At 37.7% G+C, this 25,720-nt stretch overlaps 1 protein-coding gene across 2 annotated transcripts in view; it reads left to right on the top strand.

The window, feature by feature from the left end:
* The window catches only part of NDP (norrin cystine knot growth factor NDP), a 63,082-nt gene that overhangs the window by 3,827 nt on the left and 33,535 nt on the right, over positions 1-25,720 (top strand). Inside the window, exon 2 of one of the 2 annotated variants that reach the window (XM_069065745.1) lies at positions 21,793-21,966. The exons of the other annotated variant lie outside the window; for it this stretch is intronic. The gene's annotated coding sequence lies outside the window, so the exon portion shown is untranslated. The remainder of the gene's footprint in view (positions 1-21,792; positions 21,967-25,720) is intronic. 2 annotated transcript variants of the gene reach the window in all.

The raw sequence follows: 25,720 nt of genomic DNA, 5'->3' as shown, positions 1-25,720 counted from the left end.
TCTCTGCCTCCCTCTCTGTCTGTCTCTGTGTGTGTGTGTAATGATATAGCTTTTCTTTATGTCTTTCCCTCCCTATTCTATTACTCCTACAACTGACTCCCTTATATTGTGAGTCCTTTCTTCATTCCATTTGTTTTTCATTTTTTAATTATGAACTTGACATACATCAACAAACATGAGCATTTTCTTATACAAAGAACAGGAAAAGAGGACTTATGTGTCATGTAAAACTCTATAGCAGGGGCGGCCAGGTAGCACAGCGAGTAAGAGCACCAGCTCCAGTGTTGGGATGACCTGGAGATCGAATCCTGGGCTCAGACACTTAGCACCCACCCAGAAACACCTGGCCGTGTAACCTTGAGCAAGTTATTTAACCCCAATTGTTTAGGGGTGGCCAGGTGGCTCAGCGAGTAAGAGCACCAGCTCCAGTGTCGGGATGACCTGGATCAAATCTGGGCTCAGATACTCAGCACCACACCCAGAAATAACTGGCTGTGTAACCTTGAGCAAGTTACTTAACCCTAATTGCTTTTAAAAAAAACTCTATAGCATACAACTAATTTTTTAAGTATATATTAAATTTAACATAGTAACTCCAACACTACCTTGTTTATGTCTCCTTTCTGCCCTCTTCACAGATTTTTAAAAACTTGTCATTAATATTTACCTCTTTCTTTTTTTGGGGAGAGGGTAATGAATATTATTATTACTACTTCAATCTTCCCATCACTCCCCCCAACACCATCCGAAAACCCACGCTTGTAACAAGTATATTAAAAAAAAAAGACATACCTTGGGCTCCCTCCTGTTTTCAGGATGGCTTAGGTGGAGCTCATTCTGGGGAGAGCCACTAAAAAGATTTTTCTATCTCTGTATTATTCCATACATGTCATTCTGGCATCAGTCATTGTTTGGATAATACACTTTGGTGGCTCTTAAAAATCTAAGCTTGAGCCCACTTCTAAGCATAAGAATCATTGTGGCTCTGCTGCCCATTAGGACAGGCAACTTGGAGTTAATACTGAGGCCCTGGATTGGTCAAGGTTAGCCATGATAATGCAAATGCTGAACACATCTCTGTCCAAGTGCTGAGGTGGGAGTTGGGTGAGAAAGAAGGTGTATTTTTCTTTAAATACATTTTTATTGATCTCTTTTGTTTGTTCATATTCCTGGAATTTCTCCTAGTATCCCTAGACCTCTCCAGTCTCAGAGAGTCATATCACATAAATAATAAAAAAAGAGGAAAAAACCAGCAAAGTTGATCAATGCATTGAAAAAGTCAGAAAACACGTGCAATGTATCACATGCATGGATTTCCCATCTCTGCAAAAGAGCTGGGGCCATGCCTATTGTTTACAATTTTATAACATTCACTTTTGATGCAATGGGTATTGCACAGGGTTAAGCTTGTAGAAATTGTGGTTTTCTTATTTTTAGGGGAAGTTTGAAGGAAGAGAAACTAAAATTCCCTATGTCAAAAAGGATCCAGGATCAGACATTGAGAACTATAAGAATCTTCTATTCCAAACCCTTCATTTTACAGTTGAAGAAACTGATGCCCAGGGAGGTTAATTGACTTGCTTAATATCCCTTGGGTAGTAAGTAGCAGAACTAGTCTTCAAATTCAGGTCCTCTGTCCACAAATCTCCTGTTCTTTCCACTAAACCCAAATGTCTCTGCCCCTTTCTTAATTTTTACCCTTACCCTTCACCCTGTAAAGAGAGATATGGATGGCTCTCATTCTAGTCAACGAATTGGATTGTAATCACTAAGCCAATTTGGCAAAGAGCAAGTTGGGAATGGACCTTAGCATGAAACAAGCTGAAAGCCCATGGGGTTTGAGAATGGAGACTTTGTGCTTGTTTTATAACAAAGCAACTGTTTGGTTTATAAGATACAAATGGAAAGAATTGGACATCTCAATTAGATTTTCCCATTTAAGAGTCTCACACAGCCCACTGTGCTGTATTCATAAATGGTATAGCTAATATCATCTGAATGGAAATGTAATCTTTGGTGCTGTTACCCTTTCCTTTTCTTTTACTGGGGGCTTAAATACTCTTTACTGAATTAGCTAAAGTCCATTAAAAAGCCCAAAAGGAGAAAATTTAACACAACTGAATTTAAAATGAGCTCTTTACTTCCAGCTCTACCAGGAAAAAAACAACACCCTCCTCCTTTGCCACTTCTTGGGTTTTAATATGAATTATTCCATACAAGTCCCTAGAGGTTCTATTTAAAGACTCCTGGCAGCATGGAGAGGGTAAAAATACAGCCACTCTTTTGTCCACCAATGGTTTTCTTTGGGAGTGCATTAAGAACATTCCTATTTTCCTGTCTACCCCTGCCAGTGGCAACATTCCAGCTAGTAGTACCCACTGCTCACCAGTCAGGTCAGCAGCCATGAACTTCTATATTTGATTTCCATAGAAGACAAAGACAGGGAATCCTTTTGAAACCTATGAGGCACCTCAGGGGAGGGAAACATCAGTTGGCCATGCATACTGCATGCTGCAAATGTGTGTGTGTGTGTGCGCGCACTCATACACACACACATATACACAAACTGAAGCCCCACATCAGTATTTGGGGGAAGATTTGACTGAGGGCATACCTTAAGATGCCAACTTTACTGACCATCCCCAGGGAGAAGCTTGCCTTTCACCATTCACATACTCCCACCCTGTCCTGTGCCTCTGGCTCAGTGGGGCTCAGAGCCAAGGGCTGACAGGTGTCAGGGTTTATTTTATTGTCACAGACAGTACACCCACATCAGGTAACCCAGGCTTCCAGTACCAAATGGGATTTACATTCTGGGACAAGCATTTGCTTATCCAAAAGAGTGCCGAGTTGGAGAGATTCCATGAATGGGGAAAACCCTTCTGCTCAATGTTTTGTTTTGTTTTTCCCCATTGCCTTTTTTTTATTCCTGGGGGGAGGGGGAGAAGATAATTTGGACTATCATAGATTCCTCAGTGTGGAAAATTCCTTCCCTTCACTGATACAGATGGACAGCACATCTATAATTTATAGCTCTAAAAATGCTGAAACTGGGGTGGCCTGGTGGCACAGTAAGAGCACCGGCCCCGGCCTCGGCCTCGGGAGACCCAGGATCGGTTCCGGCCTCAGATACTTGGCACCCACGCAAAATAACTGGCTGTGTAACCTTGAGCAAGTTACTTAACCCCAATTACTTTAAAAAAATGCTGAAACTATCACTTCTGATTTCTGATTCTTCTACAAATAATCTTGTTGGGCTAAGTCTGGGATTTAAACACCAGAAACTCAAATTCTAAAAATAATTTTTTTTTCAAAAAAAAACAAAACAAAACACATCACAGAAATGGAACTTTTCTTTAAAAATCTCTTTCAAAAAGTCTCCCATCACGGAAACTTTCACAATTATCACAGATGGACAATTCTTCTAAAATACATAGCTTTAAAAATTTGGTCACTGAGAGGTTAAAAACTTGCTAATGTCACATAGCTAGTTTATGTCAGAGGCAAGACACTAAGCTGGGTCTTCCTAATTCCAGGATCAGTCATCTATCCATTCTGCCATGATACCTCTCACAGTGTTTTGAAAATCTTCCCTTTTGTAGTCTACTTCCTGTCAAGTTCTGACATGTTTTCCAGAAAAAGTTTTAGCACCCTTATCTGATTGTAGTGTTTGGCAAAATCTTCTCTTTACATTTGATGGTTAAAATCTTTCTTCCAAGTCTTGGCCTAACTTAAACCCCTAAAAACAAAACAAAACATAAAGCTTTATTCTGACCCATGCCACTATTATTTTAAAGTCAAAGTGTGGCATGTAAACTTCAAATTAAAAAATGAGTAAAGATAGTGGTTAAAATGTGAACTTTTTTTCTGTCAAGGAAAATAAAAAGCAGAATAAAATTTTAACTGAGAAAATCTACCCTTACCAACTGTATGGACACAGAAGGACACGTTATAAAAAGAATATGAAAAGACCAAGTAATTTAAACCTTAATTGAGGTTTGGGATTTTTCTAATTTTAAAACAAGAAAAGATTTCAGGAGTTGATATTATTGAGATTTTCATTGCGTTTCAGAAAACAATTCTCTTTTAGAATTTGATTTATTGTTTCTGGTATTCAAAAGCCCAGCAATAGTCCAACAAGATTATTTGCAGAAGAATTTGAAATCAGAAATGAGAGTTCTAGCATGCATTGTTCCAACAGTTCTGTGACTTTGGGGTTTTGGCAACTTGGGGAAATGTTTCCAACGCTATTTATTCTGACAGCCTCTGACACAAGTCTTCCTCAGATGCAACTATATTGAAATTAGGAGTGTTGAATTTTGTTACTCATATCCACTGGTTGTTCCCTCAAAAAGTCTATTTCAATAGTGAATGGAAATATAAAGTAGTTTCCATTGTTAATGTTCACCCGTTTCAAGAGCTATATATATATTTGTTAGGTGAAGTTACCATCTATTCTGTAAAAAAAAAAAAAAAAGTTGTTACTGATGCAAACCAAAATTCAGAAATACTCTAGTAGGAAGTAGAAGAAGAAGTGAGGGAAAAAACCCAGTCCACAGAAAAGCAGCTCCAGTTGATGTCAGACTGGAAGTCATACCATTAATAGGTATGGTGTTTCTCTTCCTAGGGACATTCCCTGGTTTCCAAAGCTCAAGGTATTTAGAGCGCTTAGGATGAAGGAACCTATGATAACTTGCTTCCTTGCCTTTTCCTGCATGAAGATATATGTGTTGTACCATCATACATATATGTTGCCATCTGGAGTTCTTAAATCCTTGGGATAGGGATTCCAGAAACCCACCACCTGCTCTTCCAAGGATCTTGCCAAATGGAAACTAGGAAGATGGAGTTGGTGACATGGCATTCCCTTCCTCACCCCTGGAGATGAACAAGCATTCTAACAAGCATGCTTAGTCGTATTTACCCATCTATCTTTCTTGAAATGACTGTCAGTGAGTTTTGGGCTGGCAAAGAGGAGGTATGAAATGTGGCAGTCATTTTGTGATTAGCTGTAAAGACGCAGTACGCTTACCTTCTTCAACCCTATAGAGAGTGTTAATACCATCATTCTTCATACTAATGACCATGGTAGCAATCATTATAATAGTACTGATAAGCTCATTAGCTCACAAACTAATAGGCAATAAATCTCTATACCACAGAGGCCTTGCGTAATCCTAGAGAATTCAATAAATAAGCTGTTCAGCAAATGGAGCAATATCACAGATGAAACCATTGTCTACAATCACCCAGAAAAAAACTATCAAATCACAAAAACTTTTAAATGGCACTTTTAAATGGATGTTAGAATACCAATACCAATACCAATGCCACATAACCTCCAAGCTATGTGGCATGAGAAGCTTTCAAAACCTTGAGAACTAGCGAAAGAAATCTAAGCCATGGAGCAAAAGGAGGAGTAATGAATACATATCATCATGCTGTCTACTATTGTAATTATTCTGCACATGGTTCCATATAGACTTCAAAAGATATGCTGACATCCCAAAGCTTTAATTCTACTACAAAAATTACCAGCTACCAAAAGCAGTTATTTTATCCACCTGTATTATTTTATTATTTATTTATGCATTGTTTATTTATTATATTAAATATAATATTGTACATAAAATTATATATAGTTGTTCAGTTACATAGCTAGTAAATATTTGAACTCATGAAGAGGAGTCTTCTTGACTCCAGGCCTGGCACTCTGTCCACTGTGCCACTTAATTCACACATTCATATATGCCATATGTAGATATATGATATAACTGATATACAAATGTGTATGTATGTCTGTATGTATGTGGATAACACCTTATCCCAGGACCATTTTTTATCAAAACTCCAGTGAAAAAAAATAAGAACAAGATGAATAATAATAGCTCACATTAACATAGTGGTTTAAGGTCTACAAAGTGATTTATAAATGCTATCTCAATTGATGCTCACAACAATCTGTGAGGTAGATGTTATTATCACATCTGACACATAATTTAAACCTAGAACATAGTGTTGTTCAGTTGTTTGAGTCATGTTCGACACTTAGTGACCCCATTTGGGATTTTTTAGCAAAGCTACTGTAGTGGTTTGCCATTTTTTCTCTAGTTAATTTGACAGATGAGGAAACTGAGGCAAACAGGGTTAAGTGACTTGCCCAGGGTCACACAACTAGTAACTGTCTGAGACTGGATTTGAAATCAGGAAGATGAGTCTTCCCACCTCTAGGCTCATCATTCTATCTACTGCATCACCTAAATGCCCCTATACATTTTTTAAATTTTTATTTATTTTATCCTGAACTTAAGAAACAAAACAATCATTTCTATAACATAGTAGAATAGAAAAAAGATGATTGTACATGAAACTGCAAATCTGTTATGTACTCTCCACTCCTTTTAAACACAAAATACAGTTATGTAATTTTTTTTTCCTTTTTTTCTTCCCTTCCCCCATGCCCCTGCCCTAGAGATGTACAACATTAGACACAAATATGTATATATTAGAAATCATTCCATACATACTTCTATTCGTTAGTTCTCTCTCTGGATCCAGATACCATCTTCCTTCATAAGTCCTTTGTAGTTAATTTGGGTATTTATAAAAGCCAAAATGATGTAGTCACTCAAAGTCATTCTTAAAACTATTTTGCAGTTACTGTATACAATGTTCTCTCATCTCTGCTCATTTTGTTCTTCGTTATTTCACGCGTCTATCCATGTTTTCCTAAGATCACCAAGCCCATCATTTCTTATAGCATAGTAGTATTCCATCATGATCATATATGACACCTTGTTCAGTTATTCCCCAAATGACAGTCATCCCCACAATTTCCTGTAATTCTTTCACTCACCTCTTTATCCCTGTCTGGCAATCAATGGGGTGAGGTAAAGGGGAAAGCACTAGATGCAGGTGTTTCTGTGGGTTCTTAAAGCTATTGAACAATGCCTTTCAAGGCATTTCTAGAGGAGTCGGTGTCATATAAATAAAAGCCTTGACTAGGCATTCCAGGATGCCATGAGCAACCTACTGATAAGGACTGCAGTACTGTATTTGTGAAGACTTGGTGTAGACTGTCCCCAACTTATGAACAGGTTATGTGCCAAAAATAACAAGGTTATTTGTAAAATGATTTTTTAAAAGATTAAATTCAATAAATATTTACAAACTGTTTTCTATGATCATCTAGGTTGTGCAGTGGATAGAATATCAGTCCAGGAGTCAGGAAGACCTGAATTCAAATCCAGCCTCATATACTTATTAACTGTGTGACCCTGGGCAAATCACTTAACCCTTTTTACCTCAATTTCCTCATCTATAAATGGAACTGCAGAAGGAAATGTTAAACGATTCCAATATCTTTGCCAAGAATACCCCAAATGGGGTCACAAAGTACTGGACACAACTGAAATGACCAAAAAACAACAAAAAGTACCTTCCATGGTAAAACATTCATCTGGGTTCCAGGAAAGGCTGTACTAGATTACGTTTTCAGATTGCATATTGATATCTCAAAAATCAGCAAATGTTACAAATCAGGGTACAATTATTATTTTGTTGATTATCTATTCTAGATTTAAGAAAGTGGTGGAGAAAAAGGAAATAGTTCAAATTAAACTTAAAAGTGTGTTATGTGAGTATGTTCTTTTCTCCAAAAGTCAGTTGTTAAAAATTTACCAGCCTGATAATTTACTGGTTCCATGGATGCAAAGAGAAAAATGAAAAAAACCCCTAACATTTACAAAGAATATATTATATATGACATGATGCAATATGATATGATACGATATGATACTACATTACATTATGTAATATTATATTATATCACATCATATATTTATTATTTATATTATATTATATACACATATGTATATTAATATACACACATATATGTACAGATCAGCATAATCCAAGGTAATTTGAAGAGAAAGAGATTCACAGAGGAGGTAGCCTCTGAGAGGATCAGAGGAAATACCATCAATCACAAAGGAGGTCACCTTAAAGGATCAGTGTTAGCTTGAGAATTGTCCAAGAAGGAATTTCAAGTTTGGCATACTCATGGCACTTAGTATGTGACCTTGCTCTAGGGGTTAATGTGTGAGGTAAGCAAGTTGAAAAAGTGATTGGTGGATGGGGCAGATAGGTAAAACAAAGTAGAGAGAGAGGAGGTGACTGTGGCTGTGGCTATGAAGTTATTGTAGAGACAAAAGAAAAGAATTTGAGAAGGTTAGTTATTATGAAATTATAAATGACTTTTGAAAAGTTTTATCCATGAGATTACATGTGAAGTATAAATATCCATGAGTAATTTGAAGATACAAGGTTGTAAATTCTCAACCAGTATGTTGAAGAGAGGAACTTGTGTGTGACCTGCATGGAGGGGGTTATGTTTGCATTTCTGTCACAGTTGAGTGACTGTTACCTATGTTCCAAGGACATACTGATTTCTCTCCTAAAAAAGGTAAAGGGATTTGAAGAATGCCTCTCTGTCCCCAGGTCATTAGGGAGAATGAGGGACTCATAAAGGAAGCAGATAAAAGGCTGCAATGAGAGAAAAAAATTATCTGAGTTGGAGGAGGAAGGATGACCTTTGTACGGATAATGTAGCATAGAAGACTGACATACAGAAGGGGAAGGGGGAAGAGGACAGCTGTACAATTAAAGCTTAAAACACATTCAAGGCTATTCTTGAAAAAGAGAAATCTGAATGCTTTGAAGGGTAAGAAGCTGCTTGTTCTCCCAAGAATGTTATAAAAGAATCTCAGATCCATATTCACTAAGGGGAAGAGGAAGAGGAGGAGAAGAGCAGTAGTCTTAGACAGTTATTTTCCAACCTGATAACAACACTAGAAATATCTGTTGTATTCCTGGGGGTAAATTCAAGAAAAAAAAAAGAAAATCTCCCAGATTCAATACATTATAATTACTGGTTCTTGGAACTTCATTTAAGCATAATGACACTACCAGAAGGAACCAAAAAAGTTTTATCAATGATTATGAAGTCTTGAACAAGAAACTGAAAACCATCTTGGGACAGGTTGTGTTTTATTCACTATCGCCCATCCTTGTGCCTAAGGGTTACATAAGAGAAAAATAGAGAAGTGAACAACTCAGTCAATCAAGACACATTTGTTAATCTCTTATTATGTGCCAAGAACTGTGCTAAGCAAAAGAGATACAAAGGAATACAAAGAAAGGCTAAAGATAGCCCTTCCTCTCAAGGAATAATGGGGGAGACCCCAAGCAAACAAATATATGCAAAACAAGGTATATACAGGATAGACAAGAAATAATGAACAAAGATAAGGCACTAGAATTAAGAGGAGTTGGGAAAGATTTCCTGTAAAAGATGGGATATTAGTTGGTACTTAAAGGAAGCCAGAGAAGTCAGTAGGTGGAGTTGAAGAGCAAGAACATTCCAGACATGGAGAACAGTTAGAAAAAATGCCCAGAGACAAAAAAAATGGAGTGCTTTGTTCAAGGAATAATCAGGAGGCCAGTGTCAGACTGAAGATTATTGCAGGGGAGTAAGGTACAAGGAGACTGGAAAAGGAGGAAGGGGCTATATTATGAAGGGTTTTGAATGTCAAGCAGAACATTTCATATTTGATCATGGAGGTAATAGGAAGTCACTGGAGTTTATCAAGTAGGGGAATGACATGGTCAGATGTGTACTTTAGGTGGCTGAATGGAGGATGGATCAGTGGAGAGACTCTTGAGGCAGGCAGACCCACCAGCAGATTATTGCAGTGATCTGGGTGTGAGGTGATAAGGGTGGTGACAGTATCAGAGGAGAGAAGGGGACATACATGAGTCATCTTGCTGAGGTAAAATTGACAGGCCTTGGAAATTACTTGAATATGTGAGAGATCTCTGAGACAGAGAGAGGATAACATGTAGGTTGTGATCCTGGAGAACTGGAAGGATGATGTTGCCCTCTGTGGTAAGAAGGGAAGATAAGAATGGGGGAAGATTTAGGGGGAAAGATAAAGGATTTTGTTTTGGACTCTTTAGTTTAAGATGTCCACTGGACAGCAAGTTTGAGCTGTCTAAAAGACAGCTGGAAATGTTAGATTGGAGGTCAGCAGAAAGGTTAGGCCATAATATGTAGATATGAGAACCATCAGCATAGAAACAAAAATTAAATCCATAGGAACTGGTGAGATCACCAAGTGAAGTAGTGTAAAGAGTGAAAAGAAGACCCAAGACAGAAGAAGCCTGAGAGACACTTACAGAGAGAAGGTGTGATCTGCATGAGGATACAGGAAAGGGAACAGAGAAGGAGCAGTCAGATAAGTAGGAGGAGAACCAAGAGAAACTAATATCCTAAAAACCTAGAGACAAGAGGTTATTAAGGAGGAGAAGGTAATCAAAGTGTCAAAGGTTGCTGAGAGGTCAAGAATGAGGATTAAGAAAAGGCCTTTGGGGGCGGCCAGCTAGCACAGCGAGTAAGAGCACCGGCTCCAGTGTTGAGAAGACCTGGAGATCCAATCCCAGGCTCAGACACTTAGCACCCACCCAGAAACACCTGGCCTTGTAACCTTGAGCAAGTTACTTAACCCCAATTGCTTAGGGGTGGCCAGGTGGCTCAGCGAGTAAGAGCACCGGCTCCAGTGTTGGAACGACCTGGAGACGGAATCCGGGGCTCAGACACTCAGCACCACACCCAGAAATAACTGGCCTTGTAACCTTGAGCAAGTTACTTAACCCCGATTGCTTAAAAAAAAAAAAAAAGGTCTTTGAATTTGGCAACTAAGATCAGTGGTAACTTTGGAAAGAGCTATTTCAGTGGAATTTTAAGATTGGAAACTGAATTGTAAAGGGTTGAGAAGAGAGTAGGAGGAGAGGAAGTGTAGGCACCTATTGCAGATGGTCTTTTGAGTAGTTTAGCTACAAAAGGCAGAGAGATCTAGGACAATAGTTAGCAGAGATGGAAAGATCAAGTGAGGTTTTTTTCAGGATAGGGGAGACCTGGGTACATTTGTAGCCAGTAGGAAATGAGCCAGTAGAAAGAGAAAAATGAAAAATAAGTGGAAGGCCAATTTACCAAGATAAAGAGAAGATTGGATTGGGCCAAAGAGCTGACTGTACAGTCAACTATTTGAGAATGAGATTTATGTTTCTAGATCACAACAGACTGACAAATTTTGGCCATTGACAGAAGACAACTAACAGAGGCTCTGATCTCACTAACTAATCAGATGAGAACAACTAACTGATTTCACCAGTTCCTATGGATTTAATAAAATAAAAATGTATTTGCTAAGTGTTTTGCAAATCTAATTTGGAGACTTTAAGATAAGAAAAGATGGGAGGGAGGAAGGGTGAAGAAATATTGCCTGTGTATATTCTCAGATCTAAACAATTAGATACCATAGGGAGTGCCTTCAAACAAGGAAGAAGAATAGCATCTGAAATGCAGAAATTCACAGGAGACAAAATCCAAGAAAGGAAACAGCAGTAAAACCCATGATCTCAAATGTCTATACTAAAACTTTAGGCAACAAGCAAGAGAAACTAGAGGTTCTATGAGACAGGAAATTTTGACCACATAATAATCATTGAATCCTTGGTGGAATGAAATACATGACTGAACCATGTATTTGAACCATCGAATGGATGGATATACCCTATTTCAGAAAACAGATTAGACAATTGGATGGGGTTCCATTGTAAATTAAGAAGGTTTATTTATACGAGGAAAAAACAGGGAAGGGAAGTATATAAGAGAGTATTTAGATAAAGGTCAAAGGAGAAACAGAAGTGATTGTCATTAGAGTAGACTACAGACCACCTGGACAACAACAGGAAACAGTTTTGGAAATAAATCAAATGCTTAGTGTAGAGGCATGATATTGTAGTGATAAGAGGGACTTAAATTATCCAGAAATTTGCTGGAGTTCTCTCCCTGACAAAGACAGAATAGCTAATTACTCCTCAATTTGTCTTAGTGATGATTTCATTCTTCAAAAAGCAGAAGAACCAACAAGAGGAACTTCTATTCTGGATGTGATTCTCAATAAGGGGGAGGAATGGGCTGCTGAAGTGGAAAGAGTAGGAACCTTGAAGGGAACTGACAATTCTATCCCAGAGTTTGTGAGGAAGAGAGGAAAACTGGGCATAGGATTATAAGTTCCCTGGATTTGGGGAAGAAAGATTGCAGAAGGTTCAGGAAAAAAATAAGTGAGATCCCATGGAGTAAAATATTTGGGGGAAACCAGCCCAGGAAGGATGGGAGATGCTTAAGAATGAAATTCTAAAGATGCAAATGAAACCGAGGAGGAAAAATGAGATTGATATGAAGAGACAGATGTAGATAAAAAGAGAACTCACCAACCAACTTCATCTTTAAAAAGAAATGTACAAAAGATGGAAGCAAGACCAGGTAACAGATGAGTGTAGGACAAGCCTCTAAAAATGGTATTAAGAATGTTAAAGCTCAGGGTGGCCAGGTAGCACAGCGAGTAATAGCACCGGCTCCAGTGTCGGGATGACATGGGGATCAAATCCTGGGCTCAGACACTTAGCACCCACCCAGAAACACCTGGCCGTGTAACCTTGAGCAAGTTACTTAACCCCAATTGCTTAGGGGCAGCCAGGTAGCACATCGAGTAAGAGCACTGGCCCCAGTGTCGGGATGACCCGGCTCAGATACTCAACACCACACCCAGAAATACCTAGCCATGTAACCTTGAGCAAGTTACTTAACCCCAATTGCTTTTAAAAAAAAAGAATGTTAAAGCTCAGAATGAGCTGGGGCATGTATAAGAGGCAAAAACAACAAAAGGAGGTTTTTAGTTATATTGGTAGATGGAGGATCAGAGAAAGAATAGGACTTTTGCTTAAGGCGAATGGGACAATGATAATAGAATGACAATAGAAACTAGGCAGAGTTGTTTTTTTTTTTAATTTTGTTTCTGTTTTTCCCTGCAAAGTAGAGAAAAAAGTTTACACTAGAAATGATAGCACAAATAGTACCAAAAATAGCTAATAGAGAGTTGATATAACCAAGATGTCACCTGGCCCACATGAACTAGCTCCTAGAGCCCCTAAAGTACTGGTAGAAGTGATTACAGAGCCATTCCTAGTAATTCTTGAGAGACCATGGAAAATGGGAGGGGTAACGCAAGACTGAGAAAGGAAAATGTCCCAATTTTCAAAAAAAGGGAATAGAATGGAATCTGCAAACTACATGCCATCATGCTTTGTTTTTCAATCATAGAGAAATTTTTCAGAGTATCATTAAAGAAATGGTTGGCAAAATCTAGAAAGCAAAACAGTGATTACAAAGAGCCAACATGGGTTCAACATGATCAAGTCATACTAAACTAACCTCATTTCCTTTTTTTTCTACTGGATTACCTAATTAATAGTTGAGGGGAATGCTATAGATATAATTTACTTAAATTTTAGCAAAGCTTTGGATAAAATATTTAATATTGTTCTTGCAGAAAAGATGGAAAGATATGGATTTCACCAGAAATTCCCAAACTTTCTCTATTGTCACTACCCTTAGTGTTTCAGTAAATTTTTCATGGCACTGCTAGACCAAAAAAAAAATGCTTAATGGTTGCATTTAAGTATTTGAATCCAAACAATGTAATAAGCACTTATGTCCTAACAATTTATTAGCCATTTTAGAAAAATAATACATTCAAATTGAAAAAAATAATTCTTAAATAATTATTGTTAAGAATGGGATGTGTGCTTCTGTTGGGCACTGCATAGCTTCTTAAATCTTGGAATAAGATTAGACACTGTTATCTTCATTTCTGTTCCAAATTAATTTTCATATGAAACTTGCTTTTATCACTGATCAATTTTGCCCTGCACTATTTAACATTTTGATCAATGATTTGGATAAAAACTTACATAGGGTACTAATCAAATTTTCAGGTGTCACAAAGATGGAAGGGATAGCCAATATGCTGAATGACAGACTCAAGGTCCAAAAGGATTTTGATAGGTTAAAGTTGTGGGCTATATCTAATAAAATGAAATCCAATAGGTGTAAATGCCAAGTTTTGCCCTTGGGTCTGAAAAACAGCTCCACAAATGGAAGATGGGGGAGACAAGGATAAATAAGCAGTCCTTCTGAAAAGACTGTTTGTGGACTGCAAGCTTACTATTTGTCAGTCTTGTGATGTAGTAGCCAATGTGATTCATGCAATCTTGGGCTGAATTAAGAGAGGCATAATTTCCAGGAACATGAAGCAGCACTCTCCCCTTGTTAGATATCATCTTGATTATCATTTTCAGTTCTAGGCACTTTCATTTAAGAAGAACATTGGCAAGCTAGAGTATGCCCAGAGAAGACTAACTAGGATAGAAAAAGGTTTTGAGTACATTTCATATGAGGACTAGTTAAAAGAATTAGACATGTTTAGCTTAGAGAAAAATAAAATGGGGAAAAGAGGAGGAACTTAATGGCAGTGTTCAGGTATTTAGAAAGCTTTCATACAGAGGAAGTTTTAGACTTCTGTTTGGTCTCATAGGGCAAAAACATAATTCAGCCTGCTGTTGAACATAATAAGAGCAAAGAAATCAATTTTGGTGTCATGATGTTAGGGGGAAAAAATTGTAGCTGTTGGGCTATAGATGTTACAGTGGACAGAGTGCCAGGCCTGGAATCAGAAAGACTCATCTTCATGAATTCAAATCTGGCCTCCCACACTCAGTAGCTCCTGTGACCCTGAATAAGTCTCTTAACCCTGTTTGGCTCAGTTTCCTCATCTGTAAAATGACCTAGAGAAGGAATGACAAATCACTCCAATATCTCTGCCAAGAAAGCCCCAACTAGGGTCACAAAGAATCAAACACAACCGAAACAATTCAATAACAGCAGAGCTAAGAGTGGAATAGGCTGCCTCAAGAGCCAGTGGGTTGCCTCTCCTTGGAAGTTTTTAAGCAGAGGTTTGGTGATCCTTTGTGCATGGGTTGGATTATATCATTGGCCACTGAAATCCCTTCCAATTCTCAAATTCTGTGTTGAACATCTTGTAACATGTATTGGTCACAGAATGTTAGAGGTGTACGACCTAACAGGTCATCCAGTATACTCCCTCATTTTACAGATGTTCAAATAGAGACCTAGAGCATTTAAGTGATTTGCCCACAGTCACAGGGATAAATAGTAACAGTGCTGGGACTAGAATTTGTTTCCAAATTCAGTGATCTTTCCATTATAGAATCAAGTAAATTCTTAGGTCATCAAATCTAACCAATGGCCATAGTAAGAATCCCTTTTACAATGTCCAATACACAACTGAGAGACTTGCTTATCTCCCAAAGTAGCATGTTTCATTTGGGGACAGCTAGACATATTATAAACATTTTCCTTATATTATGTTTTTTTTCATATTTCCTTGAAATCTGCCTCCCTTCAACTGTTCTGGTGTTACAGAGAATAAGTGTAACCCTTTTCTCCATGACAGTCTTTCAAATACTTTAAGACAATTATGTCTACACAACCGTACCCTGTCCTCCACAGTCTATAAGGTCTTCCTTTCATAAGGTTAAACATTTCCAATTCCTTCAACTAATCCATATGTGGCACCTAAGGGTACAACATACACACACTGTAGACACTGAATTTCTATGTATGCTTTTAGTCTAATATCACACACAGAGAGAATTGTTAGTGCATTTACCCATTCCTGACAAGTAAATATAAATTGGAATTAACAATATAAGTTATTGAATAGAAGTAGAGAGAAAAAGACATGAAAGACCAGAAAACAAAGACCTGTGCTGATGAAAATAAGTGATATCCTCAAAGCTTGGGTATTATCATGAAAACTGAGGTATAGAGACTCAATGAGAGATTTAGATTTGACAATTTCAATTTTTCCCCACCCATGTTTATTATATTTAACACTGGAAATAGGAAATGTCAAGGTCATAGATGCTTATTAAGTTGAATCAGATTCAGTTGTGTCCAATTCTTTGTGACCCTATTTGGGGTTTTCATTCCAAAGATACTAGAATGGTTTGCCATTTCTTTCTCCAGCTTATTTTGAAGATGAGGTAACTGAGGCAAACAGGATTAAGTGACTTGCCCATGGTCACACAGCTAGGAAATATCTGAGACTAGATATAAACTCAGGAAGATGAGTCTTCCTGACTCCAAGTTCTGTCCACTGCACCACCTAGCTGCCCCAATAGATGCTTGACAGTTGTATAAAGGACTAGAAACAACTTCCTCTTCATGTTCTCTATTTCAGCATCCTTATTTGGTACAGAGTATTATTTATTATGATTTCCCCCAGCAATCTTCCTCATTAATTTCTCCTCTATCATCTTTTCCCTCTTTTCTTCATTTCTTTTGCTCAAAGACAAATATGGCAGTAATTGAAGCTACCATTCATGATGAGAGGACTTTGAGAAGACACATGGTCAACTCTATCATAAAGGTAGAATAGTATTTTAAGTCCCATAATTTTAATGCATTTTCTATACAGAACAGTTACATGGTGAGAGTCTTTTTCTTCCTCCAAAAGGAATGATAGAAATATATTAGGAAGGACAATGATAAGCTGGCTAGAATCCAGAGACAAGCCACCTGGATACTGAAATGGCTTGAAATGATGCCGAGTGAAGGTGTTTGAAAGAACTGAGTTTTTTTAACAAAGAGAAGACTAGACAACAGGGGCAAGGGATAAGATAGGATAGCTGTTTTAAAGTATTTGAAGGGCTGTCTCAAGTAAGAGAGGGATTTGAATTATTCTGTTTGTTCCCTGAGGTCAAAATTAGCAGTACAACTGTGTCCCAATTAGTATGAATAATGAATCCCTTGTAGTAGTTGAATATATTCGGACATTCAGACACTGTTAGAAGTTATAATTATGCAAAATGTGGTAATTGGTTCTAGCCCAATAGAAATAAGAAGTGCGAATTCAAATAATGTGACCACTTCAGGGGAACTCCATTACTTGCACTAATTGGAACCTAGGTGCAATTGGAGGGAGAGGAACATTTAGGTGCGAAGTCAGTAAAAACTTCCTAATAATTAGAACCATCCAAAAATAGACCAGGTTTTCTCTGGAGATAGTAAGTAAGCTTTCTCTCATTTCAGATATTCAAATAAAACCTAGGTGTTAACTTGTCTGGTATATTGTAGAGGTCATCCCTGCTCAGGTATGAATTTGATTAGATAGTCACTGAGGTTCCTTCCAAATCTGGAATTCTGAGAAAAAAATGGCTTGTGGCAGAGGGAGTAGCAATGCCTTTCAAGGGACCTGCAGGGTCCAGCCTGAAATAATGACCACAGCTGCTGCTGCCTAATGGCCTGCCATTGTTTCGAGGGCTAGCTCTTTGGCTTGTCAAGCATTGTGTTACCACTTGGCCCTGTCTTGGCAGCTACTAAACATGTAGCCCAATAGGAATAATATTAAAGAACATTCACTGAGTGTGCTAAATGCTTTACACAATCCAACACGCTGTTTGCAGTTTATAAATTAACAGCACCATGGGAGAAGGCATTCCATTTATTTTTTGAGGAATTTGTTTAACCAAAGCCAACTAGAAGACTCTGGGTACCTAGGAAGGGGCTAGCTAGCAATTTTCAATCTCAAATTTCACCTGTTTCCTTGATTTTCTAATTTTATTGTAAAAACCTGTCTACAGATAACTGCCCTTTTGTACTTCTAGTCATCATCAAGTTTTTTAAATAATTTATTTCTTTGAAGAAACAATTGGAATATTATTGAATTTGAGAATTGGAAGGATCTCAGTGACTATCTAGTCCAACATATATCTGAAAAAATCCTTAAAAAGAAGAAAGAAAAAGAAAAAAATCCTGACTACAACATACCTGAATAGAATCATGCAATCTTTTCATGAAGATATACAGTAAGATGGGAACCACCTCCTCCCAAGAAAACCTGTTCCACTTATGGAGAGTTCCTTTTTTTATTTTAGATTTTTATTTTCAGTTTCAAATTCTCTCTGTCCCTCCAGTACCCTCCCCACTCATTGAGAAGGCAAGCAAAATTTCCTATTATATATGTGACATATATTATATATGTCATGCAAAACATTTCCATATTTGCCATGTTTGGGGGGGGGGGCAGGAGGCAAGAAAAATAAAGAAAGTGAAAAAATATGCTTCAGTCTGCACTCGGAGTTTATCTGATCTCTTTCTGGAAGTAGGATAGCATTTTTCATCATGAGTCCTTTATGGGGAGTTCTCATTATTAGGAAGTTTTTCTTAACCTCAGACTTAAATTTATTTCTCTATAACTTCCATTCATTGTTTCTGGTCTGGAACTAAACAGAACAGGTCTAATTCCTCTCCTCTACATGACAAGACAACTATTTTGTCCTCCCCTACCCCCCCACCCTCACCCCTTTCTGTGAATCTTCTCTCCTCCTGGCTAAACATTCCCAGTTCCTTAAATCTACCCTCATGTGATATACATTCAAGCAGCAGATAAGACTGGATTGAAAGTTAGGAAGACTATGACATTTAGTAGTTGAGTAACCCTGGACAAGTCATTTAACCTCCATGAGCATAAAGAGGGGTGGGAAACCTGCAGCCTCAAGGCCATGTGTGGTTTCCCAGCCCTGGAAGACAACTAACACCCTAGGACTTATCTCAATCACAGAGGCTGTAATTTGCCTTGGTAGTGGGAGCTATCACGCTGGGAACTACCTATATGGAAGACGACAGGATAGTATTTAAGTAGTTATTGGAAAGAGCAAGTATAATCACCTGCCTTCCTTTCTGTTAAAAAAAAAATAATAATAGGGGCGGCCAGGTAGCACAGTGAGTAGGAGCACCGGCTCAAGTGTCGGGATGACCTGGGGATCGAATCCAGGCTCAGACACTTAGCACCCACCCAAAAACACCTGGCTGTGTAACCTTGAGTGGGTTACTTAACCCCAATTGCTTAAATAATAATAATAATAAAACTATATACCAGTGAGAGCAGAATAGACACAAAATCTTGGCCATGGTTTTGTCATTTCATTTGCTCAATACAGAAATTGGTTCAAGGAAGTTAAACCTGAATTGATCACCACTTCTTGGCATGAGAATAGCTCAGCAGAAAGAATAAGAAAGTCGATAATCACCCCTCCCTGTCCGCCCCTCCCTTCCCCCATAGAAGTGTGTCTTAAGCTTGCAATAAGAAATGAAGGGATTGCAGTTTCTCTCTAGAGCTTACTCTTTAGAGGCAACAGAGGAAAAGTTTAGTATTACTAAGATTGATTGTCAGCCTTATCCATTGGTTTTGAAAGACTCTAATTCAGATAATATATAACACGTACTTTTAATATGTTTTATATTACATATTTATACACACATATATGTAGAAGGCACTTATATATGTGTATGTAGAGAGAGACAAGAGACAGAGAGAAGTTTAATTCCTTTTATAATACTTTAAAATATCTATGTACTATGTACCCTATTGTAAGTCCTTTGAAGCAGAGGAAGTATCTCAAAAACAAAAGCCTTTCCAGGTTCAGCATCTAGCATAGTGCCTTTTATACATTAGGCATTAATTGAATCCAGTGAACTAAATTAAACTGGCTGTTTCAAAACATCACATCCACCACTGCCACCACCAAGAAGATCCAAAACGATGGGTAACAGGTTTTAAAGGCAATTCTGAATAAGCTTCCAAACTCAAAATTTCCAAAGGAGCAGCCAACATTTATTAGTGCTAAAAGCCATCTATGGGGAAGATGTAAATCCCAAACCTTCTCTTTTCATTGCCAGGTGAGTCAGAGCCAGGATGAGGCCAGCTGTAGTTTGCTTAGCCTGTCACTGAAATAAATTATGTGAGTACAGCATGGTATCATCTGCCAGTTTGGAAAGTCAATGTATATGAAAGCCAGCCTGTGGGCATAAAAAATAAAACCCAGGAGACTAGGCCTCTTTGTGAACTTGTGCTATGCTATACCACTCACGGATAACAGGTGGGGGATCTGGGCACCAGTTGTTTGGATTTTTTCCCATTAGTACCACTTGGAGAGTAGTTCTAAAAAAATAGGCATTACTTCTGACTACAGTGGTTTCTTGCTAGAAATACTAAAATGCAGGTTCATTTGGATGGTCTCAACTCATTGTCTTGTCTGCTGTGTGGAGTCTTGTATCTACAAACATACAGAGAAGTACTACCATAAATGGCAGCCTCCTGTCTCTGATTAAGACAAGGATACCCAACATTTCTGAGTTGTGAAGCTTGCTTTCACAAAATATGGCATTAAAAAACTTTTTAACACAACAATAGATTGACTTTTTTCAGTCCTTCATACATCTGTGATTTCATCAATAATTTCCTTTCAAACAATATAGGTCATAATCTCCCCTAGGACTTAGTATATGATCTTTTAAAATATCTGAGACCAAAAAGGTCATTATCCTATGATCAACCTGGTGATGAGTCACTCTGAATTGATTTCAGTTGGTCCACATGTCATGGTATCACTGGTACTTGAGGAGGACTTTTCAGACTGGCAAGACTGACCAGCTTACGCTCTGCTGGTATAGTCATCAAGTATGCAAGATCACTTCTGTGTCATGACGAAGCATTGGAGGAGGACTTGAATCTTCCTTGAAAAATAATTTAATTTGGAAAATGTTATAATAGCTTTCAAGATATATCAGATATTCTCCAGAGTATCACATAATCAGAATTTGAAATCACTGGTTCACAGAATCTCAAATTGAATGGAACATGGGGTTATCTAATCTAATCCATAACTGAACAGAGTAATATCCCTGGCAAGCGACCATTCAGACTCTACTGAAAGACTTCCATTGGTGGAAAATATACTGCCTTCCAAGACAACCATTCTTCTTTGGAAGGCATTAGAGTGCTTTTACTTGCATTTCCTTAAATTTCTCTTTGATCCTCCCTGGCATCTATTTTCTTGCTCACTTTGGCTAATTTTGCTCTGGCCCACTTATTGGCCCTTCTAAGTTGTATAAATGGATAACAACAAGAGTAATAGAAAAAATAAAGATTCACATTGTCACAGCTGGAATTGACTTTGGATATCACAGGACTTATTCATGCTCTGTTGTTTCTGTGAACTGCTTTCCTTCCATTCCCTGACCCATTTTAGCATTTCCTTCACTCTGAATCTCATCATTTCTTCTCTGAAATCAAGAGTATTGGTGTGTTACATTTGAGTGCTGACAGCAAGAAACACCAATCTTAAATTGCCCTGGATCTTTACGTTTTCACTTTGATACAGCCTTCTATCTTTGTCAGAAACTTTCACTTGGTTGTAGAGTACTCCTATTTTAGATTTTAAAATAAAACCAGAACTCAAATGCTGAGGCTTTGGAGTTTTAAAGAAAAATTGACTCTTCCTGGTAGGGAAGTAGTCTTGCCTTAGAGTACTGCATGGCCATTGATTATAGCTAAAGATCCCAAACTGCACCCTTTCCATTTTATGCCCACTTCATTAACACATCTGGGTTCAGTCTTTTATCTCTGAAATGGAAAAGAGATTAAGTTTTATTTGAGACTATGAACAGATTTGAAGTTTTTTACTTTTACTTTGTCTTTTTTTTCATTCTGGACTTATGGTTTTATTATCGGAAAACTCCTAGTGAAGAAATTTCTATACCAATCTAGAGCCACAACTGTTAACTGGAGATCTGTCTATAACGTAGATATTAAATATCATGCCCCCAGACACACAGACAATATGTGTTGCAGTCATAATTTGAACCCTGAACAATTCATTGTTTTCTCCATCCTCTCCCCATCCTCCCCCTCTTCTGAATCTCCCCATTACTGTTGAAGGTACCACTATTCTTTCTATCACCAGACTTCCCTCTTGGATAAGTCTCCAGTAGTAACCTCCAGCAAGACTGAATGATCTCTGAACTCTGAAATCCTCAATACTGCCCTGGCCCTGGGAGCCATCCAGGAGATCAGTCTGATTCAAGAAGATGAAGAACAGACTCTGATCAAAGAGTTCCTCTCAGATCCTCCCTTTAAGGTGAGGGCCCAGTGAAGCCACCACATTATTTCCCACCTGGTGGCAGGTACTCACTTCACCAATTTGTCAGCTTCTTTTTATTTCATGTCTTGTCTTCCCCAATTAGATTGTGAGCTCCTTGAGGGCAGCGACGGTCTTTTGCCCTTTTTGTTTTCCCTGGCACTTAGCACAGTACCTGGCTCATGGAAAATGCTAACAAAAGTTTATTGACTGACTGAATGACCCATGTTCCCAACTTGGTGTCCTCCTAGCCATCCTATGACCTAATCTCATTCACCCACAAGCAATTGTGATCTTCCTCTCCATTCATAGAGCATCAAAGAAGGTAAACAGAAGAGAATATACAGCAGATAATGTACAGAGTGCAGCTTTCCCACTGGGAACAAGGCATCTTAGTCCAACCAAGAGAAAAACAGTCTCACCTTAGGGAAATCTCACCTTAGGGAAATTCCTGCAAAGTCTCTAGAGGGAGGGAAAGGATAAAAATCTTGGATTCTTTACATGCATACATACATACACATATGTATATATGTGCATACATGTATGCATGTATATATACATAAGTATAGATGTGCATATAAGTATATTTGTTGCAGATATACATATGTGTATATGAACATCTATACACATACATACATATATATGTATAATATGATTCCCATGGTGATGAATCTGTTAGAACAACATATATTTAGATTTTAAAAGGAAAATTGACTCTTCCTGGTAGGGAAGCAGTCTTTCCTTGGACTATTGGATGGCCACTGATTACGGCTAAAGATCCCAAACTGTACATCTCCCTTTTATGCCCTCTTCATTCTTATGTCATATAAGATAATATATATGTTATATTATATGATTCAAGACATTGTATATGTTCTATTTGTTATATAAGATATTATATATGTCACATTATAGGATATAACATATTATATATGTCAGTTCTATTATGTTGCATAAGATGTTATATAAGTTATATTGTGTAATATAATAGATCTTATGTGTTATAGATACAGTTATAACTATGTTATAGATATAATATATTATACATGTCAGTCCTATTATGTAACATAACATGTTATATTGTGTCATATGATATATGTTAGTCCTAACATATTACTACATATACATACTTATTAGATAGATAGAAAGATGATAGGCAGATAGAAAGATGATAGATAGATAGATAGATAGATAGATAGATAGATAGATAGATAGATTAGTTTTTACATATCATTCATCAGTATGAGATTCCCCAATGTGAAAACTGCATCTACTGCTTCCAACTAGCAGCTGGTCTATAATTGGTCTATGATTTTAGAAAGTTGCCTGGAACATTGAGTGGTTTAAGTGACTTGGTCAAGGTCATAGCATTAATATGTATCAAAGATATTACTAGAGCACACCCCTTTCTGACCTAAAGACAAGGCTTCTTTCAACTTTGCTATTCTATCTAATCATGGTTTCTTTGTATTATACTTATAAAGTAGCTTTTTAAAAAAATTTCTAGCATAAGGATTTACATTTATCCCTGCAAATTTCTTCTCATTATATTTGACCTAATGAAAAGATTTGGCCTGTAAAGATCTTTGTTTTTCTTGACTCTTTTGTCCAATGTGATATCTATCTTCCCAGCTCTGGGTCATCTGAAAATGTAGTAATAATCATGTCATTTGTGGCTTTTACCAAATTATTGATAAAAGCCTGAAATAGCCCATGGTCAAGCACAGAACCCTGGGACAATCCACTGAAAACATCCTTCCAAGTTAGTATTGAGCCATTAGTAACTGTTACTCTTTGGGTCCAACCATTAGAAAAGCTTTGAATCCACTTAATTTCACTATTCCTATCTTACCACATTTTCTCCAAGAAAAACATGAGAGACTTTATCAAGTGTTCTAATACCATCTAGGCAGACTCCATCTATACCATTCCCCAAACCTACCAGTCTAATAATCTTGTCCAAAAACAAAATGAGGTAAATCTGGCAGAATCTATCCTTGTTGAAGTCATGGTGGTTCCTTATTATCGCTCCTCCCTTTTCTATATATTCACAAACTCTCCCTTTAGTAATAGCAATCGGGACTGGATCTGAAATCTCACTAACATGGGGAACACCAAGTGAGGAAACTCCCTCGGTGATTCAGTTGCACCTTCTCTGGAGCTTAAGTCTAATCAGAGAAGAGACTTACAGCTGAGCGTTCATAGGTTCAAAGCCAGATCTCTATCTACTATACCACATTGCCTCTCATGAATGATATTACCAAAACTGAATGTAAATTCTATGGCATATGGTTTGTCAACATTATTATCTTCCATTTTTTGAAAATTGACATATAGTAAGTAACCTTTGAAATAATATGAAATAAGTACTTCAGTATTGGAGGAGGGCAAATGTTATCTCAATTTTCACTTTTTCTTCCCCATTCCCATGTGGTTTCCATACAAGGTGTTCCAAAAGTCTTAGTGTAGCTGTAAGCTTTTATAACTAGAAACTTTTGGAATATTCCTCATATACATATAGAATACAACATAAGAAAATATAAATCTATATACAAATTGTGTATATACTTTTTGTTGTCCTTAGCTTTCTTCACCAGCCTCACCTCCTTCTGAACTTGAACACTCATGACACTGTGATTTGAGCAGAGTGAAAGCATTAAAAACAGGGAGGCATCAGGAAACACTTCTGTAGGAGCTGAGTTAAGCTTTTAAGGATGTAGCAAATCCTAAAAGGTAGAAGTGGAAATGGAGCATGTCTCAGGCATAGGCAGCAGCCTGTGCAAACACCTGGAGCTAGGGTGCCATGTTAGGTTCAACAAATAACCAATAGGCTAGTTTGGTTGGAATTTAGAGTGTATGAAGGAGAGTTACATAAAATAATATTGTAAAAGAAGATGGTGGTCAGATAGTAGAGGACCTTGAACATCAGAGTGAGATTTCATTTTATCCTAGAGGTAATAGGGAGTCACTGAAAATCTTTCAGCAGAAGAGTAACATGTTGAGACCTGTGCCCTAGGAAGATAGTTGGTGGTTGTGGACAAGAAGGATTCTGGAATCGAAAACCAGTTAGGAGGCCATTACAAAAGGCCTGGGGAGTCCAGGTGAGGAGGCTCTGAACTAGGGAAGGATCTGTGTGGTGAGAAATGGGAATAAGCAGATAGATGTGAAAAAAATTCTTGAAATTGTTAAGACCTAGCAACTGATGGGATATAGGGGATAAAGAAGGAGGTGATTCTATAGTTACAAGCCTGCCCTAGAAGAAGGATGTTGGTACCCTCAATAGGAAAAAGATTTTTGAGGAGCAGTTTAGTGGAGAAGGCAAGATGTTCTTTCTTTTTCTTTTCTTTTCTTTTTTATCTGACAGTTTGAGTTTTAGCTGCCTAGATGGCATCCAGATGGAGATGTTTAATAGGCAGTTGTTACTGAGATTGGACTGGCATTAAAAGAGATTAATGATTAATTTGGGGAGTCATCTGTGTAGAGATAATAAGTTAGCCCATGAGATTAGATAATTAAGAGAGAAGAGAAGAAGGCTTAAGACAAAACTGTGCAGCACACACACATGCACTTAGATATTATGGAGAGGAGACAATTCACTAAGAGACAGAAAAAGAGCAGCTGTACTGGTAAGAGGAGAACAGAGAGCATTGTCATGAAAGCCAGTGGAAGAGAGAGTCATCAGGTAGTTAACAATCTCAAAGGCTGCAGATAGGCCAAGGAGAATAAAGCTGAAAAAAGGAGCTCTGAAATTTGC

Source organism: Petaurus breviceps, unplaced genomic scaffold (assembly GCF_028583685.1).
Source record: "Petaurus breviceps papuanus isolate PSGF00001 unplaced genomic scaffold, PetGlider_PUasm1.0 90700, whole genome shotgun sequence".
Lineage (NCBI taxonomy): Eukaryota > Metazoa > Chordata > Mammalia > Diprotodontia > Petauridae > Petaurus > Petaurus breviceps.
This window is presented reverse-complemented; position numbering and strand designations above follow the sequence as displayed.